Source organism: Chiloscyllium punctatum, chromosome 10 (assembly GCF_047496795.1).
Source record: "Chiloscyllium punctatum isolate Juve2018m chromosome 10, sChiPun1.3, whole genome shotgun sequence".
In the NCBI taxonomy this organism is placed as follows: Eukaryota; Metazoa; Chordata; class Chondrichthyes; order Orectolobiformes; family Hemiscylliidae; genus Chiloscyllium; species Chiloscyllium punctatum.
Window position 1 is genome coordinate 42,682,601 of NC_092748.1, and position 24,827 is coordinate 42,707,427.

At 38.4% G+C, this 24,827-nt stretch overlaps 1 long non-coding RNA gene across 1 annotated transcript in view; it reads left to right on the plus strand.

Moving 5' to 3' along the window:
* Positions 1-24,827, plus strand: part of LOC140481789 (uncharacterized) — a 46,198-nt gene that overhangs the window by 6,631 nt on the left and 14,740 nt on the right. Inside the window, exon 3 of the long non-coding RNA XR_011961602.1 lies at positions 5,503-5,635. This is a non-coding gene — a long non-coding RNA (uncharacterized lncRNA). The remainder of the gene's footprint in view (positions 1-5,502; positions 5,636-24,827) is intronic.

A 24,827-nucleotide genomic window follows, 5' to 3' on the forward strand; every position in this document is an offset into this window, starting at 1 on the left:
TCTGTTCACATCTGTGAATATAGAAAGCAACTACTACATGTGTTTAACTTTATCTGCGGCTGACAAGAGGATGATCTGACAGTTTCACTTTTAGTTGGCAAAGGTTATCCAGCTCAATTTTCCAGGCAGTATTTTCCTGATTCTGTATGTCCAACACTTCATATGATGAATCCTAATAAATCATATCATATCCTTTTATCAATGTCATAAACGGAGCTATTACCATCAGACAATGCTAGAGATTGATGTTAACAATCATTACAAGTAACAGATTGGTAAATAAACTCTGCTCCATTCACTTAATTGGATTGACAATGGGTCAAAACTCAAAGTAGGCTATAAACTAAAACAAGGAATTGCCCCTCTGAAATATTAAAGGTTTGTTCAAGATCTTAATACATGTGTAAAAAATGCACGTTTGAGAAATAAAATATGATAAATTACCACAGTTCTATGAATAATAAACAAGAGAATCAAAATCTGTGGAACTCACTGCCATAGAAAGCTGTGGAGGCTAAGTCATTGAGTGTAACTAAAACAGAGATTATAGATTAATGAGGGGATCAAGGGTTACAGGGAGAAAGCAGTAGAGTGGGATTGAGGAACATATCAGCAATGATCAAATGGTGGTGCAGACACTATGTGCTGAATGGCATATTTCTGCTTCTGTATCTTTGTGGTTTGTTGTACTTACGGTTGGTTCATATTTGACATGGAGACATAATTGCCCTAGATTTGATTTGATGTATTATTGTCATGCACCGAGATACGTTGAAAAGTATTGTTTTGTGTGCTGTTCAGACAAATCTTACCTTACATAAGTATATCAGGGCAGTAGAACAAAATGCAATATAGTATTACAGCTACAGAGAATGTGCAGAGAAACAGCAACTCAAATATGAGAGGTCAGTTTCTAAGTCTGATAACAGTAGGGAAGAAGCTGTTCTTAAATCTAGTATGTATTTTCAAACTTTTGCATCTTCTACCCCATTAAAGAGGATGGAAAGGAATTTAACTGGGGTGGGAAGGGTCTTTGATTATGTTCAAGACCATGACTGCACACCTGTAACATTGGTGGGGGCGGGGGGAGGCATAGGTTGTATGACATTTATCCTGTCTGGTCATAGACCACTTGTGTCTGGTGTCTCACTATGTGTGTCTCACACTTCAATGCTATATTCTAAATTATATGCATTGTAATTATGCATAATTGAGTGGTTATTGATTCTTGGACTCAAAACAGTTAAGGAGAATTTTAAAATGTACTTTCTTTTCATGAGTTTGTACAAGGATCCTCACTGTCTGCTCCAATACACCACATTTTTTAGGACGTGCAGGCAAGCTTGAATTCATCGTAGCCCCTCTCAGTTTTGGAGGCCCCCTTGAGGTGTGCAGTCACTGTCTCAAAGTGCCATTTTTGTGGGCAGCCCAATTTAGCTCTCATGAAGGCTTCAACAGATTAGCACCTGAAACGTGCCTACAGATGGTAAGTGGATCAAAGATTATGGGAGAAGGCAGAAGAATGGGGTTGAGAATCATAGCAGCATTGAAGAAGTGGTGGACCAGACTTGATGAGCTGTATGGCCAAATTCTGCTCTGATATCTTATGGTCTCTGGTCTTATGATTGGTATCATGTAACAGGTCATGTTCACCAAAGGCTGAAATCACAGTAAAATTTCCAATAGTATTTTTCTCTCTCAAATTCTTAACTAGGACTATTTGTAGGCAACCCTCTCTGCTGCAAAGTCTGACAGTTCTGATTCACATATGAGATATTGTTTCTTTTCTTTGAATAAAATTTAGTTGACCATTAATTATGGGCATAAACATACATGAATTTAAACTAATATGATGAATTTCACCCAGGAGCCTTTTCTGTTCAAAAGAGATTGTTTATAATCCATCACTAATAAATCAAATCCAATTCCCAAAAAAAGAAGAAAGGTTTTGTTTTCATCATTATTTTATCTGCCAGCACAAATAATAGACTCACTTTTATTTAAGTCTTTTCTGACTTAAATAGGATCTTTTCCCCTAATGGTTTTACAGCAAATGAAGTACTTTTAAAATGTAGTAATTATTGTAATAATTATCTAACATACTTTAAACTTATTTGACAAGAATAAACAAAGTTCATAAACTTGGGCAACAGTATTCAATAGAGTATATTCCCAACCACTGTTGAATTATGAAACATATATCTTTACTACTGGATTTAAATGATTTTGATAAGTAGTTTGTTCCAAAGGAGAAGTAACTTTGTATTTCAGAGCAGCATAAACTTCCTATGTCTTCTTATCCTTCATAATATCTAAAGACTTAGTTGGTGCTCTGAGAAAATTTGCTATAAATCACTTTACAAGATTAGACAGGATGACTGATTGGAAACAGTAACACAATACTCTCACAGCTGCAATGAAAACTATAAAACAATTTTTTAAAAAAACTGGATATCCGGATAAATAAAAATACAGAAAGCATCTGGAAAAGAAAATGCAAGGCAAGGTTTTTTTTGTGAAATTATGGATGACAGAAAGATTGAATATTTATGAAGTAAGATTATATTCACTACAGAAGCACAATTCATATAAAATACTTGACTAAAGTGTGCATTGCATTTTTATTTTTGATCTTGGAAGTTTTTTTAGCAAATGTAATGCTAAGACAGAAACAATATATGTGATGTTGCAATTACTGTGGCATTTTTCAACAGATGGTTTTATTTCATTATCCTGTTACTAAATATGTATGTCTAATCCCCTCTGCGTACTTAATTAAATGTTGAAGTGCACCGATTATAATGTTCCCACAGTTATTCATTAAGATTTGAGCACTAGATTATATGGAGAAGGAAGTTATGGTATTAAAGCATATTCACAAAGGTTTTCAGGAATTATTACAGCACACTATATATGGAGCAGTTATAAAATCCAATGGCATTAATAATTAGCACTAATTTTAGAATCATTGCTTAACTTTCCAAGGTTGGATTTACACGATACTAAATGTCTAAGATTGACAGTTGCAGTTGAGTTTGAACTAGCAAACTCATGCTTTCATTATTTTACTTTTGCAAGCCTATAAACTGTAAGAACATTTCCCAGAGGAGAATTATTTGCAATATTAGTATGTACACTATGAAAATGAGGACTGTTTGTACATTGAAGAGCAAAATGTGTCAGTGCAGGCTTGAAGGACTGAAAGGTTTGTTGCTGTGCTGTATTGTTCTTTGTTCTTTTTATTATGATCCCAGAAGTGCAGTACTCCTGGGATAAGACAGATCTCCGAATGAAACTTAGCTTTATATATCGTATATTCATTTAGTCTAATTAACATGGTGGTCAGTCATTGAAAGATAGTTAAACAAGGTTGCAGAATTTCTTTAGAACAAAGAATTGTAACACAAAAGGACAAGCTTTCTAATTAGAACACAGCAGAAAGATCTTAACAAGAATAAAGTTTCAAGCTATTTTTCAACACCATTCATTACAGAGGCTAAAATCCAAAGAAATTGCCACTGTATATAACATCATTTTAAGTTCTGCATAACTGATTCTCCCCAGTTTCCTTCCTGTGAACTGTGGTGTCATCTTACAGGAATACTCACAAAAGTGAAAGCTTATGTTTTTTCAGCTTTTAATAACCTGAAGGTTTCTAACCAATTGTTTGGAAGACCAACAAATTAATCTTTTCTACTGAGATGACTGTGCTTTAACTGATTTGTCCTGTACTCCTGTAAGGAGAGAGAGTTAAGCTTGATCTGACCAAGTCAGTCTCCAAATTGTGCTAAAACATTCAATTTTGTCTTTTCTAAACTAAAATCAATCCTTCATTATTCTGAACTGAAAATAAGCTCTTGGCCTTCCATGTTTACTCAACCTATTGTAAATCCTTTTGTGTAAACATCTTATTCCATTGACACTTCAGGGGTTTGTGGACACTTGCTGTCTGGCACATACTCGACAACATCACTGTTGAAGGGGACTGTCTGACATTTCTTTTAAAAGAAAATACTTCATAAAAGTAAGCAACACTCTAATCCTCTATTTTGATATTCAAATTCTAAAAATATTAAATAAATACTCATATCACACACCTTTCCTCAGGACATGGCTACATAACGATTTCTTCAGAGATGAACAATTAAATATTGAGATAAAAAGGCAGTTATTGTTTAAATATTAAATATGAAGTGGGAACACTTTACAAAATATCCATCAGGGTCAAAAGAATTATCTGAATAGTTTGTAAATCAGATATGAAACTACACTTCCCAAAAGTGGTGAATAACTCCCATTTGATTCCTGACTCTGGATTTACATTGCCAGTTATCACAAAAATCACTCAATACCAATGCTAAACTGATACTGCAATGTCAAAGAACATATGTTGTATAAAGAACTTTGCTCATCTATAATTCAATTCATTCAGTCAATAAACCTGTAGTTGCATTGTGCTACTGTTCAAAAATTGTAGCATATACTTGACAGCTTACATTATTCATGTTTTATTGGAGTTTGTCCTACCTGCAAATACCAGCCGAAGTATCAGGACAGAGCTTTACGGATGTGTGGCTATACGCCCACAAAGTACACTGGTTATAGTAGTAAATTTTGAATTTATTGGGAACATGAGTTGGAACAACTACTTTCATTTAACAATAAAAATGTCTGCTTCAGTTTACGAAATGCTTACGAGGCAAGTGAGAACAAGTATTTTTCGCATCTAATTCAAAATTGCTTTGACTAGTAAACTCTGCATATCAAGCATAGGTCTTCCTGTGCTTCCAATTGGTCTTCCTGAAATGCACTGAAATGTGTGTTAAGTTGCTGTGAAAGTGACTTAATTAAATACAAGCAAGCATGGTTTTTATTTTGAATGAACATATGGAATACCAATGGTATATACTGACCCAAGTCACCCGTGAAGTAAGATTTGAAGATGTAATAAAGAATGTGAAGGAACCTCAGAAAAATGCACTGTTGCATAGAATTTTCTTTGTATTACTTTTAAACTTTCAACTGTGATAGAAGTACCAAAACATAATACATGATCAGAAACATACAATTTTTAAAAAAATTGCATTTTAAATCATGCTAGCTATACTTTCATAATTCTTGATTCTGTAAGTAAAGGTCTGGAGAATAATTAGAAAATAATCTTTGATTAAATTCTTTTATGTTGAGTAGAATAAATTAAGCAATGCAAAGTACCCTATATATTTTAACTAAAATTTCTTAATATTTGTTAGTTTTCCCTAATGCATCATTATATGATATACATTTGTATTTGTGTACCATTTTGAAAATTAGGGAGTGAAGTACAAGGTGTTCAAATAATTGATAATTAAAAGAAGTTGAAATCCACAAACCTTGACAAAAGTTTTACAGTAGCAAGATAATGTTGCAAATTTTCACTGTAATTTTTCCATTATTTCTTATGCTCCAGTAAACAGACCATCTCTTTACCGTGTATTTCTTTTACTGCTCATGTTCTTCCAGGTCATGGCCTCTGTGGTGGAACATCAGGAGCAGAAATATTACTTCTGGGCTGCCGCCAATGGATACTTTACAGCAGTGCAGATGAGATTTGGCTGCCACCCCATCGACCCTACTCAGCATGGTCTCTATCAGGGTATGGAACAGTTCAAATATCCATTGTTTCAAATTAAAACAAATGGTAAATTAATGCCAAAACAAAGTAAACTTTGACACCTATCTTTAAGGGATACTATAAGCAATGTAAAAGTCATAGTTGATTTATGCACAGGGCTACTCTTTAATTGATTCAATTTCTGTCTACTTTTCAGCATTAAAAAAATTCAAAGTAGCAAATTCTGTTAAGTACTTCTCTAAAAATATAGGGCAGAATTCAGTACTTATGGAACTTGTGGCAGTGGCAGGTGTTATGATCACTTTTCAGTCCTGGCTCCAGTCATGTTCTGACTTAATAGTTAATGGCCAATCAGTGGGAACCACTGCTGTAGAGAGGTGACGAGCAGGATTTGAGCTGGTAGCGAGCTTGGGTGCAGATCCTGTAGGCTTCGTTGGGAAATTTAAAGGGTCATCAATGTAAGGCTGCGAAAACAGGATGAACTGGAGAAGGCCAAAGGAAACTGACAAGGCAGAAACTGAAAGCAAATTGCAGTCAAAGGTTCTGCCATGATTCTCCCTCTCCATTGAATCCAAGTGAGGATGAATCACTGAAAGCTGAAGATAAATATTTGAGAGATTTCATAGTCAATAATTAATTCATAATTCATCAGCAATGGCAGAGGAGCCTGCATTCATGGGCTGTCTGTTCAAAAATGGTAGCTTGGAGCATGGTTTGAAGGCAGTCAATGAATAATAATAGGGGATTGTCCTTCTTCAGGGTCAAAAAAGGAGACCTCTCCATCTAACCAACAAAGTCTCTGAATGAAAGTGTATGAAGTGATTAGTCGTGGAATTATGAGTTAGGATTTGGCTACAGTGGAGTGACTAGATTCCTCTGTTCTCTAAAGGTGAGTGGAGAAATTGTGTGTCCACACAACTGTAGGCAAGTATGCAAGTCTTGTGGATGGGAGGTATCTGTGAGAAGTTTGGATGTATGGTCCCTGTAAGGCCACAATGCAGACTGAAGTCTTAGCACTTTGTAAGGCTGGGGGTGCTGCTGGGATGCATTAGCTGCAAATGTTACCTATTACTAGGGTAATGCTGCAATACACAGAGGAGAAGGAACAGTGATGAAGATGAAACAAACAAAAACAAAAATTACTGGAGAAACTCAGTGGGTTTGGCAGTATCTGTAAAAAGAAAGCAGAGTTAACATTTCAATTCCAGTGACTTTTCTTGTCTGGGTTTGAAACGTTGACTCTATTATGTCTTAAAAGATGCTACAAGACCTGTTTTTGTTTTTGTTTGTTTCAGATCTCTAGACTCTGCAATTTTTGTTTTATTGTAGTGGTGGTGATGATTTTCCTGAGCAGCTAATCCTCCAGATAAGATACTTGCTAATCTGCCATTGTCTTCATCTTCACAGGAGAAGACCCATAATGTCTGCAATGATGTAAACAGGTGGATAAGAGGGCAGTGTTAAGCAAGCACAGCATCTTGGGCCTCACTAGTCAGCACATAGATGGATAACAGAGAGTTGGAGTCAATGCTAGGGTTGTTGATTTTAGGAACAATATCTTGGCAATATGGGTGAAAGAATGAGAATCACTGTTGGATGGGAAGATTTGGGTGATGTAATGGTTCAAGATTACCAAATTTGAGTTATGTACCATTTGTTACACAACAGTGTCTGAGAACAAGCTCACTCAATGTCCCTCTTCAGGCAGACACCCATCTTTGCCAGTTGTGGCTGAAGCAGATATCAATCCTGAGGATCTGACATTGACCTCTGAGGAAGAGAAGGGAATATCAGAGGTGCACTGACCCATTCTTATTCTATACATACAGCCAGCTCTGATACTAGCAGTACATACTTGTGCATGTTGATCAAATGGTATTGGCAACTGACTTAAGCATTGCACCATCACTAGAGCAGCTGTCTGAGGCTGTGACCATATTGTAGGAGAGTAGGAAACTGAGTCCAAAGCAACTGATGACCTTCCTGTCACTAAGAACATCATATTTAGGAGTAATGGTATTCCTAGCAGGTTCTCATTTATCTCAAGTCATCAATGAAAGCCAATTAGATTACTTGTTGGCAGATGCGCAGCACTGCTTGCATATGTGGGCTCACCATCAGGCACTGTTGATGGAGACAGCAGCTCCATCTTCCCTGTTCTATTGACACGAGGGCATCAAGATGTTGTGATAGAGGTATCTGCAGTTTTTCCACAAAAAGGGGGTCATCACAGCTTTAGGTGTCCAGATGATATCTGCCAAGGTCTTCCAGGTTGATGGATTATCAAGATCATCAGTGTGCCCCAACACAGCGGACACTGATAGACAATTACCATGGCACAGCACTCAGACTGAATGAAGATGTCATTGAGACAGAAGGGCAGTTACTGGTGTTCAATGTTTGTGTATGGTTTACTAGTGTATTCATAACCTTTTCCCTGTTAAATTAATCAGTTATTGTATGGTGTTTAATTCCTAATATATGGACTAGTAGCTAGCATATGTTGATAGAAGTTACAAAGCCATGACACATTCCCATGACAATTATTGGGCCTTCTCAGTAATGTTTACAAAGTTTTTGGGGATTCTTCAGTTTTTCTTCATGTGCTGAGGCAGAAATTGGCAGGTGCCTCCATATTTACTTTGGCAGATGGCAACAAAGCCTTAATTCAAAGGTGGCATGGTGGCACAATGGTTAGTACTGCTGTCTCACAGTGCCAGGGTGTTTTTGGGTGACTGTCTGTGTGGATTTTGCACGTTCTCCTCATGTTTGTGTGGGTCTCTGCTGGGTGCTCCTGTTTTCTCCCATAGACAAAGATGTGCAGGTTAAGTGGATTGGCCATGTTAAATTGCCCTGTGAAGTCTAGGGATGTACTGTCTAGGTGGATTAGATAGTAAATGCAGGGTTATGGGAATGGCAGAGGGGGAAGGTGTGGGTCTGGGTGGGATGCTATTCAGAAGATTGGTGCAGACATGATGGGCCAGTGGCCTTTATCTGCACTGTGGGAATTCTACTATTCAATGAATTGCTTCATGATTTTTCTCTAAAGCCCAGTCTCTGCTGCCTGCCATAGTTGTGATCAGCATCTTGTTCCTCCAAGTCATTGTTGGACTCACCATTTGAGCAGCAGGGTGGCCATCCAGTCCTGATCTGCAAATTCTGTATTTCTCCACATTGCCAGGTTGTGTAGCACACAGTCCATGTCAGTGATTGGGGAAAGATTAGAGTGGTGCTGGAAAAGCACAGTAGGTCAGGCAGCATCCGAGGACCAGGAAAGTCGATGTTTTGGGCAAAAGCCCTTCATCAGGAATGAGGCAGGGAACATCCGGGGTGGAGAGATAAATGGGAGGAGGGTGGGGCCGGGGAGAAGGTAGCTAAGAGTGCAATAAGTGAATGGAGGTGGGGATGAAGGTAATAAGTCAGAGAGGAGGGTGGAGTGGATAGGTGGGAAGGAAGATTGGCAGGTAGGACAGGTCATGAGGATAGTGCTGAGCTGGAAGGTTGGACCAAGGGTAAGGTGGGGGGAGGGGAAATGAGGAAACTGGTGAAGTCCACATTGGCTCCCCCCTGGAGGCTCCCTGCCTAATTCCTGATGAAGGATTTTTGTCCAAAACGTTAATTTTCCTGCTCCTTGGATGCTGCCTGACCTGCTGTGCTTTTCCAGCACCACTCTAATCTTGACTCTGATCTCCAGCATCTGCAGTCCTCACTTTCACCTAGTGATTAGGGAAATACAATCTGGGGCGTCTTGCAATGTACCAGAACTATTGGGATATCAAAACTGTCTCTTGGTTTGCTCTATAGCTGTCGTGGTGGAGGCATTGCTCACACTGTGTCTCACTTCCATCTAAAACTGTGAATATCTGGGCATTGTAAGCCATGTCTTTAATTGATGACCTTTGTCATCTATCAACTGGCCATCCATCTGAGCAAGGAATGCACAGAGCCAGATAGTACCTGAGGATGTCGGTTTTATAATTAGTCTTGGGGCATACATGCTAACCAGTGTGCATGTGGTGCTCATTGACAATCTGCACAGTCGGAGATTAAATTCCTTTCTAATTACCAAAAGCATCTGGCTGGACCCTTCTACCCAAATGGCTTCATGTGTACAGATGATCACCATTTTGTCTTGAAATAGCCTGTTACTCTCATTCTGGCTTATCTCCTGAATAATTCATCCATTCGAACTTCAATTTAATGGTGGTTGCCAAATGCAAAATGCCACACAGATCACTTGCAGATACCTGAAATTTAGATTAGATTAGATTAGATTCCCTACAGTGTGGAAACAGGGCCTCCGGCCCAACAAGTCCACACCAACCCTCCAAAGAGGAACCCCCCCAGACGCATTTCCCTCTGACTAATGCACCTAACACTATGGGCAATTTAGCATGGCCAATTCACCTAACCTGCACATCTTTGGACTATGGCAGGAAACCAGAGCACCTGGAGGAAACCCATCCTATCAAACAGAATATGTGCAACCCCAATTCTGTCAGCATCACGTGCATTGGATGGTCACCTATGCAGTCTGAATTAGTCTTCCTTCCAAAGCAGCTCATAGGTATGACCACAACCCTGGATAGATAGAGCCTACTGTGACACTAGTATTCAAACTTCTGAAATTATTTGAGGCACTGCCTGTACCACCTTCTCACAAGGTACCGTTTGCCTGTTACATTCCCGCCAATGCCCTCTTTGCTGACTTCTGGGCTTTTGGAGTTATCCCGAAGCTCATCTTGCTGACAGATTTGTCGTTCCTAACTCTGGCCAGCAGTCCTCCAATCCATAATTTTCCTTCACTCTTCACTCTTCTTTGCAGAAGCCTTTGCCATAGCAGGCTATTCTAATATTTCTGTTGGTGTGTACTGTCCTGAAATTGCCACTCCTTGGTTCAAGCCTTTTTCAGCCAAGTGAGACCCTCTATAAAAGATCTCTTAGCTTCCTCTGCAGCAGATTAAAAGTTGATTAATGGACAATTTCACTGCTGTCTCCTGTAAGCTCAGCTGCAACTTCCTCTACTTTGGTGTTCTCCACTCTTGTGCCTGTTTTTAACCAGCTCTGCATTTCTTTGGGGTACCCGCCCAGTGCAGCCTGTGTGACTGTAATAAATCTCAATGAAATGCCTGGTGTTATCTGCCCAAATGGAAGGTAGGCAAGAATCTGACTTTGAAGCTCAATCACTTTCTGTAGTTGAAATTGGGTCATAATGATGTCGTGCACCTGACCATGGTGTCATCCTATCAAATTTAATGACTGTTTGGGAGGGATATATCTGCCTGTCACTTGTAAAATGCTGCCCATGGTCTCAAAACTTAATTTCTAGTTCTCTTTTAGTTTTCCTTAGTGAAAATTATTAGTTTGCCTGTCGTGTTCATATCCATGAAAGATTGAGAGATGTCCGATGATTGATTATAAATCAATCTCATTAATAGTGAAATATTAATTATAAAACCTTTGCATTTGATCTTGCATTCCAATGTCATTTACTGCATTGGTACATAACAAATCTTGATATTTTGAATCAACAAATTAAATATTTGAAGAACAATTGAATGAGAAATTATTGTCGTTAAGTTCCTTCTTTTCTACATCAGTGACAGAGGACTAATATTTTTAAAAGAATAGATGCAGTGTTTTAAATTTCCTGGTGTCATCTAGTTAAACATTAATCTGATTATTGTAACAAGGGAAATACTGCTACAGTAATTTGAAAAAAAACATTGTTATGCAGTTCTGAAATTCATTTTTGATATCTTCTGTATAATACATTGAAGATGAGTTGCACATCTGCACTTGAAATTAGATGGTTTAGGTAGTTCAGATGTTTTTGTTATGTTGAAACATTAGTTCTTGCAGATGTTCACGTTGCTGCATTCTTCACTTATGACATTGTCAGTAGTGAATTTCACAATAGAACTATACTTCAACAACCATACTCACATTGTGAACTGGACTTGACTACAAACCATTTTTGCAGGCTTTATAGCATGTTTGTAATTTCTGTATGTTTCTGCATTGCTTACTAGGTTGACATACGGTAGTAATAGTGAAATTAATCAAATTTAATCTGACTTTCACTTTGAATCCTTACAGTGTGGGAACAGGCCATTCTGCCCAACAAGTCTACATTGACCCTCTGAAGGGTATGCCACCCAGACCCGCACCCCAACCCTTTTATTCTATATTTCTCCTAACTAATCCCCCTAACCTACACATTCCTGAACACTGTGGCAATCTAGCATGGCCAATTCACCTAATTTTCACATCTTTGGACTGTGGGAGGAAACCAGAGCACCCAAATGAAGCCCACACAGACACTGGGAGAATGTGCAAACTTCACACAGACAGTCGCCCGAGGCTGAAATCATACCTGGACCCTGAGCTGTGAAGTGGCAGTGCCAACCACTCAGCCACTGCGCCACCCACCATCACCTTTTGAAAAAATGATGGTGGCTCATAATTTATAGCACCAATATTCACTTTGCACAAAGTTATTGCATGGTGCATCTTAATATTTTGAATTAACCTAAATATAGGAAATAGACCAACAACATGAGACACTCCAGAGAACACATCAAATAATTAGGTATGATAAAGATAGATCCAATGAATTTCTCAATAATTCTTCCAGAGCTTAGTAAAATAGTGGATCATCAAATTTCCTTAAAACTTTACAAGAGATTTGACTATCTGGCTTTGCAACTCCCTCAGAAGCTGTTAAATCATTGCCTCAATGATTTCTTATGCTCTGGTATTTTATCCTCTGTTTCTGGCCTACAGTCTGGAAACTCAACTCCTGGAAACCCAACTCTCGTACTTTTTTACAGGTATAACTTACTAAGCCAGTACTGCCCTCGTGAGTTTTCCTGAGTTTTGATTTTATTCAGTTGCACCTACTGATTGCTAGGACTTCCCTGAGTCTGAACAGCACAGATCTATACAACTGCTCTGGGACTTCTCCCAGAAGACCAACTACACAGAACTACTGGCCTTCTCAGTAGAATAGTGAACAGCACATGTTCTATGTGCTTCTGTCTCCAACAGACTACAACTCTTGAATTGTCCTTCACTGACCCTTGAAAGAACTGTTTTGAGAGCTATATTGAAAACCTTGCATTAAGTCCCATGCTTGTCAAAGACAGAATTGAATTTTAGCAGGTAATGGAACTCCAGTGTAACAATGCCCTGGAACTGCCTGTTACTTGAATGTGACAATGTTCACAGCATGCTGACTTACATTGCACAAATTACATATAACAGGATTTCATCACAAATCAAAAGATATTGATTTTCTTTTGTGTCAAAACAGTTGTTCCTTCAAAAAAAAACTTTTCATCAACTTTCAGTGAAAATATTGTTTTTGATCAATTTAATTTCTAAGAGAATGATAAAGCACAGGAGGAGGGAAGTCTGCCCATAATAACTGCGCTTGGCTTTCATCTACTGTAGTTAACCTATACAAGTTTGCTACCTGACTTTTATGGCTTGAGGCACTATTAATAAAAAATACACTCAAATGTTCACATCATGCTTAAAAGTAAAAGCTTGGGCGGCAGGGTGGCACAGTGGTTAGCACTGCTGCCTCACAGCGCCAGAGACCCGGGTTCGATTCCCGCCTCAGGCGACTGACTGTGTGGAGTTTGCATGTTCTCCCCATGTCTGCGTGGGTTTCCTCCGGGTGCTCCGGTTTCCTCCCACAGTCCAAAGATGTGCAGGTCAGATGAATTGGCCATGCTAAATTGTCCGTAGTGTTAGGTAAGGGGTAAATGTAGGGGTATGGGTGGGTTACGCTTCGGCGGGTCGGTGTGGACTTGTTGGGCCGAAGGGCCTGTTTCCACACTGTAAAGTAATCTAATCTAATATCTATTTGCCTAGCTACCAATTGAGATTCTTGAGCAGTGAATTAAGGGCTGTATTCTCACCTGCATATTCTCAACTGTGTCAGCTTCAACCAGAGCAAAACATTAATTGGCTCACCCAACTGGTAACTGGCTGGATGTCAATTTATGTGGTTGGAGGGAGGTGCTGGAGGTAGGGTTAGGTACAGTGAAAAGTTTTATTTTGCGTGAAGTGCAGGTAGATCATAACCTACAAAGTATTATTAGGGCAATATAATAGAGCGAAGAGTACAATGTTACAGCTGCACAGAAGGTGCACGAAAGCAAGAACAACGTTGCATTTAAAACTTGAGAGGTCCATTCAGATGTCTAATGACCGTGCAGAAGAAGCTGATCTTGAATCTGTTGATATTAAATCAAATTTTCAAAAAATCAAGCCAGCAGAGGATAACGAGAAAATAGTGGGGTAGAAGATGAAATGCGAGTGAGCAAGCTAGTAAATATAAAAATGCAAGAGTTTGTATTTTTAGATATGCAAAAGGTAAGCGAGAGAGGCAAGAGTAGACATTGGATAGCTGGAAAATGAGGCTGAAGAAATTGTAATGGGAAACAAAAGAAAAGTGGAGAAACTGATTAGGTACTTTGTATCAGTCTTCACAGTGGAAGAAACCAGCAACATACCAGAACTTCAAGAGAGTTGGGGGCAGAAGTGAATGTAGTGGCATCAGTAAGGAGAAGGTGCTGGGGAAGCTGAAAGATCTGAAGGTGAATATATCACTTGGACCAGATGGACTACACACCAGAGTTCTGAAAGAGATAGCTGAGGAGATTGTGGAGGTATTGGTGGCGATCTTTCAGGAACCGTTAGAGTCTGCGAGGTCCCAGAGGACTGGAAAATGACCAATATAAAGAAGGGACGGAAGCAAAGTACAGGAGATTTATATGCCAGTTAGCTTATCTCTATTGGTAAAATTTTGGAGTTCATTATTAAGGATGAAAGTGCATGGTAAAATAGGAATGAGTTATCATGCCTGACAAATCTGTTAGAATTCTTTGAGGAAGTAAGGAGCAAGTAGACAAAAGACAGCCAATGGGCATGATCTATTTGGATTTCCAGAAGGCCTTTGACAAGGTGCCATGCAGGAGGCTGTTAAATAAGATGAGTGTGTTATGTCAGTGTTGGTACAAAGTTGGCTGAATGATGGGAAACAGATTGTGATGATAAATGGTTGTATTTTAGTCTTAAAGATATACAGTGGGATTGGTATTAGGACCTCTGCTTTCCTTGATATTATGGATACTAATGACTGGGCTTGGATGTACATGGTTATTACAAAATTTGCAGATGACACAAAACTTGGAATTGTTGTGAACTGTGAGGAAGATAGTGATAAACTTCAAGAGGACAAAGACAGGCTAGCTGAATACATAGATATGTGGCTGATGAAAGCTAATGCAGATAAGTGTGAAGTAATATATGTAGGTAGGAAGATGGAGGCAATACAATAAAGCAGGCAATTCTGAAAAGGTACTGAAAAGAAAAAAACTAGAGTTGTGTGCGCCAAAACTGTTGGAAGAGGTGAGAAAATGTTTAAAAGTGCATACGGGATCTTTGTTTTTATAAAAGCGTGGAGCACAAAATGAAAGAACTGATAGTTTACCTTTTAAAATTACTCAGTCAGCTTCAATAGGAGTATTATTTCCAATTCTGGCACCACACCTTAGGAACTATGTGAAGCTTTTTAAGAAAAAAGAATAGAAAATTAATAAGCATAGTTTAAAGAATGAATTACATGGATAGATTGGAATAACTGGATTTTTTTCAAGAAGATTGAGGAAATTTGCTGAGGTTTGTAAATCACAAAACATTGGACAGAAGAGGCAGGAAATTAAGGAAAATGACAAAAAACCAAAAGTGACATGATAATAAAGCTCTATTATGCAGCGAAAGAATTGGATCTTAATATTCAAATATGACAACCAAATGAGAATTGGATAAGCAAAAGAATAGAAAAAAATTGCATGGCTACAGGGAAAGAGTGGAGTATTGGATCACTGGATTTCCTTTTGTAGAATTGGCACACACACAATAGGCCAAATTATGATCTTCAGTGCTATGCTCATTCTATGATTCTATGTTTGCTTTGACATCTGTTCTAGCCTGGAAGGAACTGTTGGCAAAAGCTGTTTGGAGCCAAGGTCATGTTGACAGCCCCTGGCAGTTTTAATCGTGCAGCTTTGAAGTTGCAGGACAAGTTCAAGTTTGTGGCACAACTCTCTGGCTACCACTGTGGTGAAGAATCATGGTTGAACACATTATCTCTGGTTTGGGTGCAGGTAAAACTGCTTCATAAAGACCTTGGTGAGTAAGGCCTTATGCAGAGAGCTGCCCTCCTCCTCCATCTGCAACAGCTCATCTCCGTTGCCTCTGCTTCACTTCCTTCTGATTCTGTAGCAAAAAGGGACAGCAACTATAGCTCACATGCCTGGAAGAAATGAGTGTACCTAAGGATATTGCACCAATGCCCACTTATACATGATCTGCAGCTTATCTATTTCTTCACTAAAATACCTAATTTTTAGTAGGCTAAGTAAGAAACCATGGAAGATGGAATAACTTGGTTAGAATTAAATTTCTTACACACTGAAATCCAACTAAATTACTAAGAATTGCATGAACAACAAACAAAGTAACTGTGGTATTATCACTGGACTATTAATCCAGAGACCCAGGTAAGTCCCTGGGGAGTCAGGTTTGACTCCCGCCGTGATAGATGGTGGAATTTGAATTCAATAAATAACTGGAATTAGGAGTCTAATGATGATCATGAAACCATTTGTCAGGGAAGAAAACCCCACCTCTATCATTAATGTCTTTTAGAGAAGGAAACTGCAATCCTTGCCTGGCCTGGCCTACACGTGACTCCAGACCCACAGCAATGTGGTTGACACTTAATTGCCTTCTGAAAAATTAGGAATGGGTAATAAATACTGGCCTGGACAGTGACACCCACTTCATGTGAATGAATAAAAAACACAATCTATATTGCAAGGATATAATTTGACGAATAAAATTATCATTATTTACAGTGAAGTACTGACTATAATGCAGAATTTGTTCAGAAACATAAGCTTTCCCACAATCAGTAACATAGCCCATTACATATTGTAAAATCACTTTTTGTAGCTCTTTGTTTTCAAACTATTTTGGAATACAAGGAATTTCCATTTCCAGCATTCACACACCTGCTCATGTTTGCTATTAGCAGGAATGAAATACACCACCTGTTCCCTCCATCAAGAGAGTTACACGTGCCACTGAAACAATGTTGATTTAGTATCTGCTATTCCACTGATGTAAACATGTCACAGAAGAATGAACAACAATCTGAATGGATTATAGGCCTGTCAGCACTTTATACAGGAATCGCTTAGCACTTCATCACATAGTCCAGCTATCCAAATTAGATCTTCTATTTAAACTACAAAATGATAGCGTATTTGTAATATTAGGTTGATCATGCATTTAAGAAAGTTAATGAAGTGATAGTGTTTGAAAATGTTATTTCAAAAAAACTGTATCAGTTTCTTCTGAAGATTAACTAACAACAATATCCTTGATGCTTAATATTTGACCTTAAAATCTCATTTCTTCATAAGTTAATTTACAACTCTAAATCTACTGAAATAGTAAGTGTGAACCTATCATTCACCATGTTTTTTGGTAGACCCAAGTTACCTGAAAATGATGATTGATTTTTAATTTTGCAGAATTGACATGTAATATTAACCTGAATATAAATGTAACTGCAATCAAACAATATGCCATTTTGCTCGTGTTTTCTTTGCTATCATGCTGAAATATCTTCCACCACTCTGCTCCATGCACCCTGTCCCATCACCAACCATCCTCCATTCAACATCGAAAAAACAAGACATTTGTGCTTGTAAATCCAGAAACACAATGTAAATTGAAATAGGTTAACAATACAGCTTGGGTGAATATCACAACTGCAGGGTTTGGTTATCTTAGACAGTGGAACATCAGACTTTGAGGATTCTTGTGTTGTGGTATTGTCCCTACCTCTAAGCCAGGAGGTCTAGGTTCAAGTCCCACCTGCTGCAGTGGTTTGTAATTACATCTCTGAACAGGTTGATTAGAAAATAACTGCAGTCTTTTCTTTTCATCTGTTTGATTGGCTTTTTGCAGCTCCTTCACCTGTGGTGGATTCTACCCTAAGGTTTCTGAAGAGTAGCTTGGAGAGTATCAGTTGCCATTGTGGATTCATAAATGAGGGCTTACTCAAAATGTTTTTTCCAGCTTCACAAATGTATACCTAACATTAACCGGTGAGCAAAAAGGAATTTATTTAATTGACCTGGCTCTATGGATGGCTGTAGTGGTTTAAGAAAGTGTCTGTGTCAGCATATTGTTGAATCTCTTAGGTTTTCTCTTCACCCCCACACTTTACACTCGGATTTGTCTTTGGGTGTCAGATTTAAACTTCAGAATGTTTTCTTTCATGACTTACAACTTTGGATTGTTCTGCCAAGCAACAAAGTCAACACATTTTTGTTTATGGAGGCCCTTGTTGTGGTGGAGGTAGGGGTGAAGGTGGAGGTGGCATCTGCTAAGTGAAGGGTGAAGGAATGACCTTCTAGGACTGAGATAAAGGGACTTTCTTCAGATAGAAGGCGGATATTCTGTGGAACCCCTCGCTGCCACAGGCTGTGGGAGCCAAGTCTTTGAGAGTCTTTAAGACAGAGATACCTACGTTCTTGATGATTAAGGGGATCAAGGGTTACAGGAAGATGGTAGGAGAATGGGGTTGAGAAACATATTGAGCCATGATCGAATGGTGGAGCAGATACGATGGGCCAAATGGTCTAATTCTGCTCCAGTATCATAGTCAATGTGACTCCAAGGTAGTTTGTTGTCTCCCTCCCAGTGCTAAGGTCATAAGATATCATCTTCTGGGGTAGGGTTTGGTGAGGGGTGGGGGGCAAAGGCTAAATGCGGAGATGATGTTTCCTCTCATGGGAAAATCTAGGACAAGAAGGGAATAGTCTCAGAGTAAAAAGGTATGACTATCAGACTCAAATGAGGGGGAATTTCTTCTCTGTGGGCTGTCAGTGTTTGGGACAGAGAGATGGGGGACAGAATCCTGTATATATTTAAGGCTGAGATAAATTCTTGATGAGTCGTGGAATCAAGGATTATGGGGAAAGGGCAGGAAAGTGGACATAAGGAATGTCCGATCTGCCATGATGCAATTAAATGCTGGAACGGGCTTGAGAAGCTGAATGGCCTACTCTTGTTCCTATTTCTTATGATTTTAAAAGGTTAGAGATTGTGATTCACATTGATACTAAAGATATAGGTAGAAAGGGGGATCTGGTTCTGCATTTGGAATTTAGACAGCTACATAGAAAATTAGCCAACATGACCTCCAAAGGTGTAATCTCTGGATTACTCTCTGTTCCACATGCAGATTTGTACAGATATACGCAGATAAAATGGATGAACGTGATGAGATGAGTCAAGTTTATCTTGATATACAAGTTGTTATCAGACTTTTGAACAGATCTCTTGTGTTAATTCTGATCTTTCTCTCTCTCTCTCTGTGGTTGTACTATATTCTGCACTCTGAATTGCTGACTTGATGTACTTTGTAAAGCGCAAAAAAAAACACTTTTCACTGTATCTTGGTACATTGACAACAATAAATCAATTAGTGAAGTTTATCAAGTGACAGTGGGGGAACATTTAAAGTTCAGAAGAGCTTTATGAGAATTCTTCAAGGAATGAAACATTTCTGCTGTCAGGAAGTATTGGAGAAGTACTGGAGTACTGAGAGTGTTTGCCTTGAAAAGAAGGCTAAGGGGAGGGTCTGGACAAATAGTTTACAAATTGTGCTCACTTAAAAAATGAGAGGATACAGTTTTAAAGTGATTTTTAAGAGAAGTAAATTTGTGGTGAGGAAATCTTTTTAGTTAGGGTCTGGAATGCACTGCCTGGAAACATGGTGCAGGCAAATGTAAGGCATTCAAGCGAGCATTGAATAATTTAAATACATTTAAATAATGTCTCAAGATTGGCACTGAATTAAAATGCTCAGAGAGCCAGTACAGATGCAATGGACTAAATGGCCTCATGCACCATATTAGTCTTAATTCTGTGAACATTGTTTCACTGAAGCAGTTTCAGTGATGATAATGCCCAATCCTAGTAGTTTGAGTACAGAACCTGACTTTGTTCGATCATACTGTTCTGGAATTGTGTCAGATGCCATGGACGTCTTCAAAGTTGGTTGGCATTCTGCTCATATTAAGATTTCATTCTGTCATCATGTAAACTTCAGAAGAAAAGATACTTTCTTTCCATTACCTTCAGGAATGTGCCAATTGTAAAAACCTTCAAAAAGGGCGATAAACATTATAGAAGCTATTGAGGCATTTCCCTCCAGTCCATAGCAAGAGTAATTCTAACATACATTCCCCAAATTGCCTACATTCGTAGGCTGAAGAAATAGTCTTAAAAACATAGTGTGCTTTTCGATCTTCAGGATGAAGCTTTGACATGGTCTTTGCTAGACAAATTGAAGAAAAATGTCAGCAGTGGGAACTATTCATTTCATTTAATGACCTGATAAAAACATTTTAACTGAATAAATCACCAGTCTCTGCAGATGGTCATGAAACTTCTTCATAATTGTTTCATGATTAAATGACCCCAACAGTCTTGAATGACTGTTAATATCATGCATGCTGCTTTGGATATGAGGATATTCACAAAAGGGGAAAAAACTTGTGAAAGTTGCTACGTAAAAAAGCGAAAGGTTATAAACTACAATGCAAATACAAATATTTAAAGAAAGTGAGAACAAAAGTTATGTATGAAGACAAAATCAGCTCAGTCTCTACTTGCTGGCCTGCCTTGCTGCAAGATGCTCTTTTTGAAATGAAAGGGTTGAAAACTGGAAATAAAATTCAGCTGCTATGATGGATTCAACAGTTGAATATTTGCAGGTTGCTCCTTAAGGTAGAGTGAGCAGAATGAGTAGAGGAATGTGTAGAGGCTCCTTTGTTTCACTTTTACAGCTTTGCAGTTGGTGGCTCTTGGCAGCCTAGTTCAGTACAGCAGTGCTGAATACTGCCCTCTGTCTCCGTGTTGATGATCAGATGATTATCCTGAGACCTCTGCACAAAATGGCTACTCACAATCAGGACTGTTTAAAACTTAAAAATGGCTGCTATCCCAAGTCCTAATGTCAAATCGATTTATGTTAGCTCAGAGTTAGAACAGAAATCTATCCTTTGTCTTTTAGTCAAAATAAGTAACATTTTTAATTATCAACCATTTATTTTGGATGACTATCATTCTATTAATGTAAGATGGGAGGAGCTATCCCACCCCGTTGCATACCCCAGAGAAAGTATTGTCAAAGAGTTTCTGTTTAGTCTTGGAAACTTTAATTGAATTGCTCATGATCAATTCTTTTGAGTTTTTTCTTTAGACAAGTACTAGCTAGTTTCAACACCAACTGAATCCCCACATAGTCGTATGGCTGCTAGGAAGTGTTCTGTAAGACCGCTTGTGTACAACTGAAAGACAGATTAGCTTTCTTTACAAATTATATAATACTAAAACTGCACATTTATGCTAATAACCAAAATGATGAATTGAAGTAGAATGTAGTTGCAGAGAAAGTAGCCATTATAATCTTTGAGGTAGTTAAATCCAATTTTGGATAGAACAGTAGAAGGTTACAGAAAGAATCAGATAGAAGTAAAGATCTGTCTATCATATGAAAACAAATGGCACCTTAGATTTCGATTTAGAAATAATATGCATTGAAGTCATGGTGTCACTAGTTTCATTTAACTACCACAGTTGGAATACTATGAACAGTTTTGGTCCCAAAATCTCAAGAAATATAAACTAACGTTGGAGGCAGTACAGAGTTAGTTCCCTAGTTTGATTCCCAATTCTAATGAGGAGCATTTGAGTAGATTGCAGTTGTATTCATTGGTGTTTAGCAGGATAAGTGGAAATCTTACTGAAGCATATCAGATTCTTTCGGGGCTTAACTGAAACAACGTGGAGAGGTTGTTTCCACTTGTGGAGAGTCTAGGACCCGAGGGCATAATACCACAGTAAAGAGTTAATGATTTAAGACAGAAATGAGAAGAGATATTTTTCTCTCAGAAGGTATTAAATCTTTACTGCATAAAGAATTCCATACTGCAGAGGGCTATCAAGGCTGGGCCATAGAGTCATAGAGATGTACAGCATGGAAACAGACCCTTCGGTCCAACTCACCCCTGCCTACCAGATATCCCAACCCAATCTAGTCCCACTTGCCAGCACCCGGCCCATATCCCTCTAAACCTTTCCTATTCATTTACCCATTCAGATGCCTTTTAACTGTTGCAATTATACTAGCCTCCACCACTTCTTCTGGCAGCTCATTCCAAACACGTACCACCCTCTGCGTGAAAAGTTGCCCCTCAGTTCTCTTTTATATCTTTCCCCTCTCACCCTAAACCTATGATCTCTAGTTCTGGACTCCCCCACCCTAGGGAAGAGACTTTGTCTATTTATCTTATCTGGGTCCTTAAGTATATTCAAGGCTGAGGTAGATATTTATAATCATTTAAGAAAATCAACAGTTTGGGCAAAGGCAGGAAAGTGGATTGAGGATTATCAAGATGTAGAGGTGCTGGTGTTGGACTGGAGTGGACAAAGTTTAAAAGCACACAACACCAGGTTACAGTCCAACAGGTTTATTTGGAAGCACTGGCTTTCAAAGCACTGCTCCTGCATCAGGTAGTTGAGAAGCAAGACCATGAGACAGAGAATTTATAGCAAAAGATTACAGTGTCATGCAACTGAAATGATATATTGAACAAACCTAAAGTGTTGTTAAGTCTCCCATCTTTTAGAATGGGTTGCAGGTTTCGGTTCATTAATATCTAAATCCCAGAACTACTTCTAAGTCACATTGTAGAAATAACTTAAGGTTTTATACAAAAAAGGTGACATCTCAGCTGAGACAATGCATAAAAGACATGAAGTTAGAGTCTGTCTGTATCCCAATCTTGAGTCGGACTGGTTCTGTTTCCAAAGTAAAATTTACAAAATATTACATGGATTGACTGTCTGCATTGACTGCCTGCAGATTGTGCATTTTCTGAGCAATACAGAATGTATCAGTGTACAGTATTATCAGTTCAGTCATGATCTCATTGAATAGCAGAGTAGACTCGATGGGCCAAATGGCTTACTTCTGCTATTACAATTTATGGTCTCTGTCCTTATCCATAAGTGTAAAACAGTAGAAGAATATAATTCATATTCAAATATATGCACAAGAACTTGCATTTCAGCCTACTCTTTTTGCATTGTACAACAAAGCAGAATTTTAACCACAGCCTGGCAATAGCTCATTACATGGTTACCAAAGTTTACCACAGTAGTCAGCATATAAGGTGACTCAAAAAGACATAAATGAGGATCTGGATGAACTTGAACTAAAAACTTTAATTCATTGCCAAGGACTTTGCTTAATACAATGTACCCAGTTGTTCATTTAATTTTCAATAGCAGACATGTTTACCCTTGTGTTAAATGATTTATTCAATACAGTATGACAGCTAGTTTAAGTAATCATAAATGATAGAATGAAAGCTAATACATTACATGAGCTATATAACTATATCACACTATCAGTATAATAGCTATTGGATCAAAGAATGCCAAGTCAGTAATTAAATTTTAGTTACTCATTAAAAAGTTATTTCATGTCAAATTCTGAACTTCCTCAGGAAGTTTTGAAACTTTAAATAATTTAGAAAAATGACTGGAAATTCCTGATTTTATTGATACTTTTTGTAAACAGGTAGATTATCGATAAATAATCCTGCCAGCTATTTTACTTTTGGACTGTCTGTTGCCAAGACCAGGATGGGTGGTAAAGATGGCCACCTAAGCATGCACAGGTGGTTGCTGCTGGTAGCTCCCCTTGCAACAAAACCTGCTGGCTATTTCCCCCCTCCCACCAACCCCACTAACTGTCTTAGTGGTTGCTTCACTGACTGCTGCCTCCCATTACATTGCTCATCACTTTGCATAGGAAATGGGGAAATGAGTGGGGCAGCTGGTGAGGCATAATTGGCGGTTTCTGTGGTAAAGACATGAACTGACAAGTCAGTTCTGTCATACTGGTGTATTGGATGAAAGTGAGGACTGCAGATGCTGGAGATTAGAGTCAAGAGTGTAGTGCTGGAAAAGCACAGCAGGTCAGGTAGCATCCGAGGAGCAGGAAAATCGATGTTTTGGGCAAAAGCCCTTCATCAGTAATGAGGCCTGATATATTGTCTGTTTAATTTCAATGAGTCGATGTTCAAGAATTTGACTGCAGAGTCGTGTTTCCATGTGTGCGCTCTCTCTGTGCCACTGAGTGGTGGTGTTGGCAATAAATGCAGCCATTTTACTTGCACCTTTCTCAGACTATGCAATCCACTAAATTCTGTAATAATCATAGACCTAATTCTTGTTATAACTGCTTTTAAAGGACCTCACCTAAAAGTTTTAGAAATGTATTTATGGGATGTAGGCATTGCTGGCTGGACCAGCATACATTGACCTTTCTTTGTTGCCTGTGGTGATGAGTTTCCTACTTAAGAGGCAAAACCACAGAACATGTACACTATGAAACAAATATTAAAAGTGTGTTCCTTGTTTAGATTTCTACATCAAGGAAAATTAGACAAAATGTAGTACTTAAAATAAATTTTGAAGTAGTGACCACCTAAGTTCCCACAAGCTAGTTCCAACTGTAGAAAATTGATCCCTTCTCTTAAAATATTTGCATCTCTGATCTCCACTTGTGATTATTTAATTTCTTCTCTGGTATAAGTTCTGTTCATTTAATAAAGCTGTTAGTACCGGAATGGATTAACTGACCTCCTGAATGAGCTCTGTATATAATGGACTGTTCCTGGGAAGTTCCAATTAAGTGTGAAACCTATGTAGCTAACAGTAATGTACACCTACGCTTAAGAATAGTCTTTTTTTTGTGATTAAACCTATTCTATTTATCAAGACTGAGCCTCACATTTGCCAAAGGCTTCATGTGGGCATTTCTCTCCATTTGGTATCAGTAACTCAGACTGATACCAATCAAAAATATTGGTGATGGCTAATCAACTCAAGGCATCTGAGCTGATTTTGGTGAACATCACCATCACGACATGTACATTATTTACAATGGTGTGGATATCATATACTGGCAGCGGTGATCTTCTGCGGGCACAGGCCACAGTCATCTGAAAATAAAGAAGAAATTTAGTCAGAAAATTGAGTA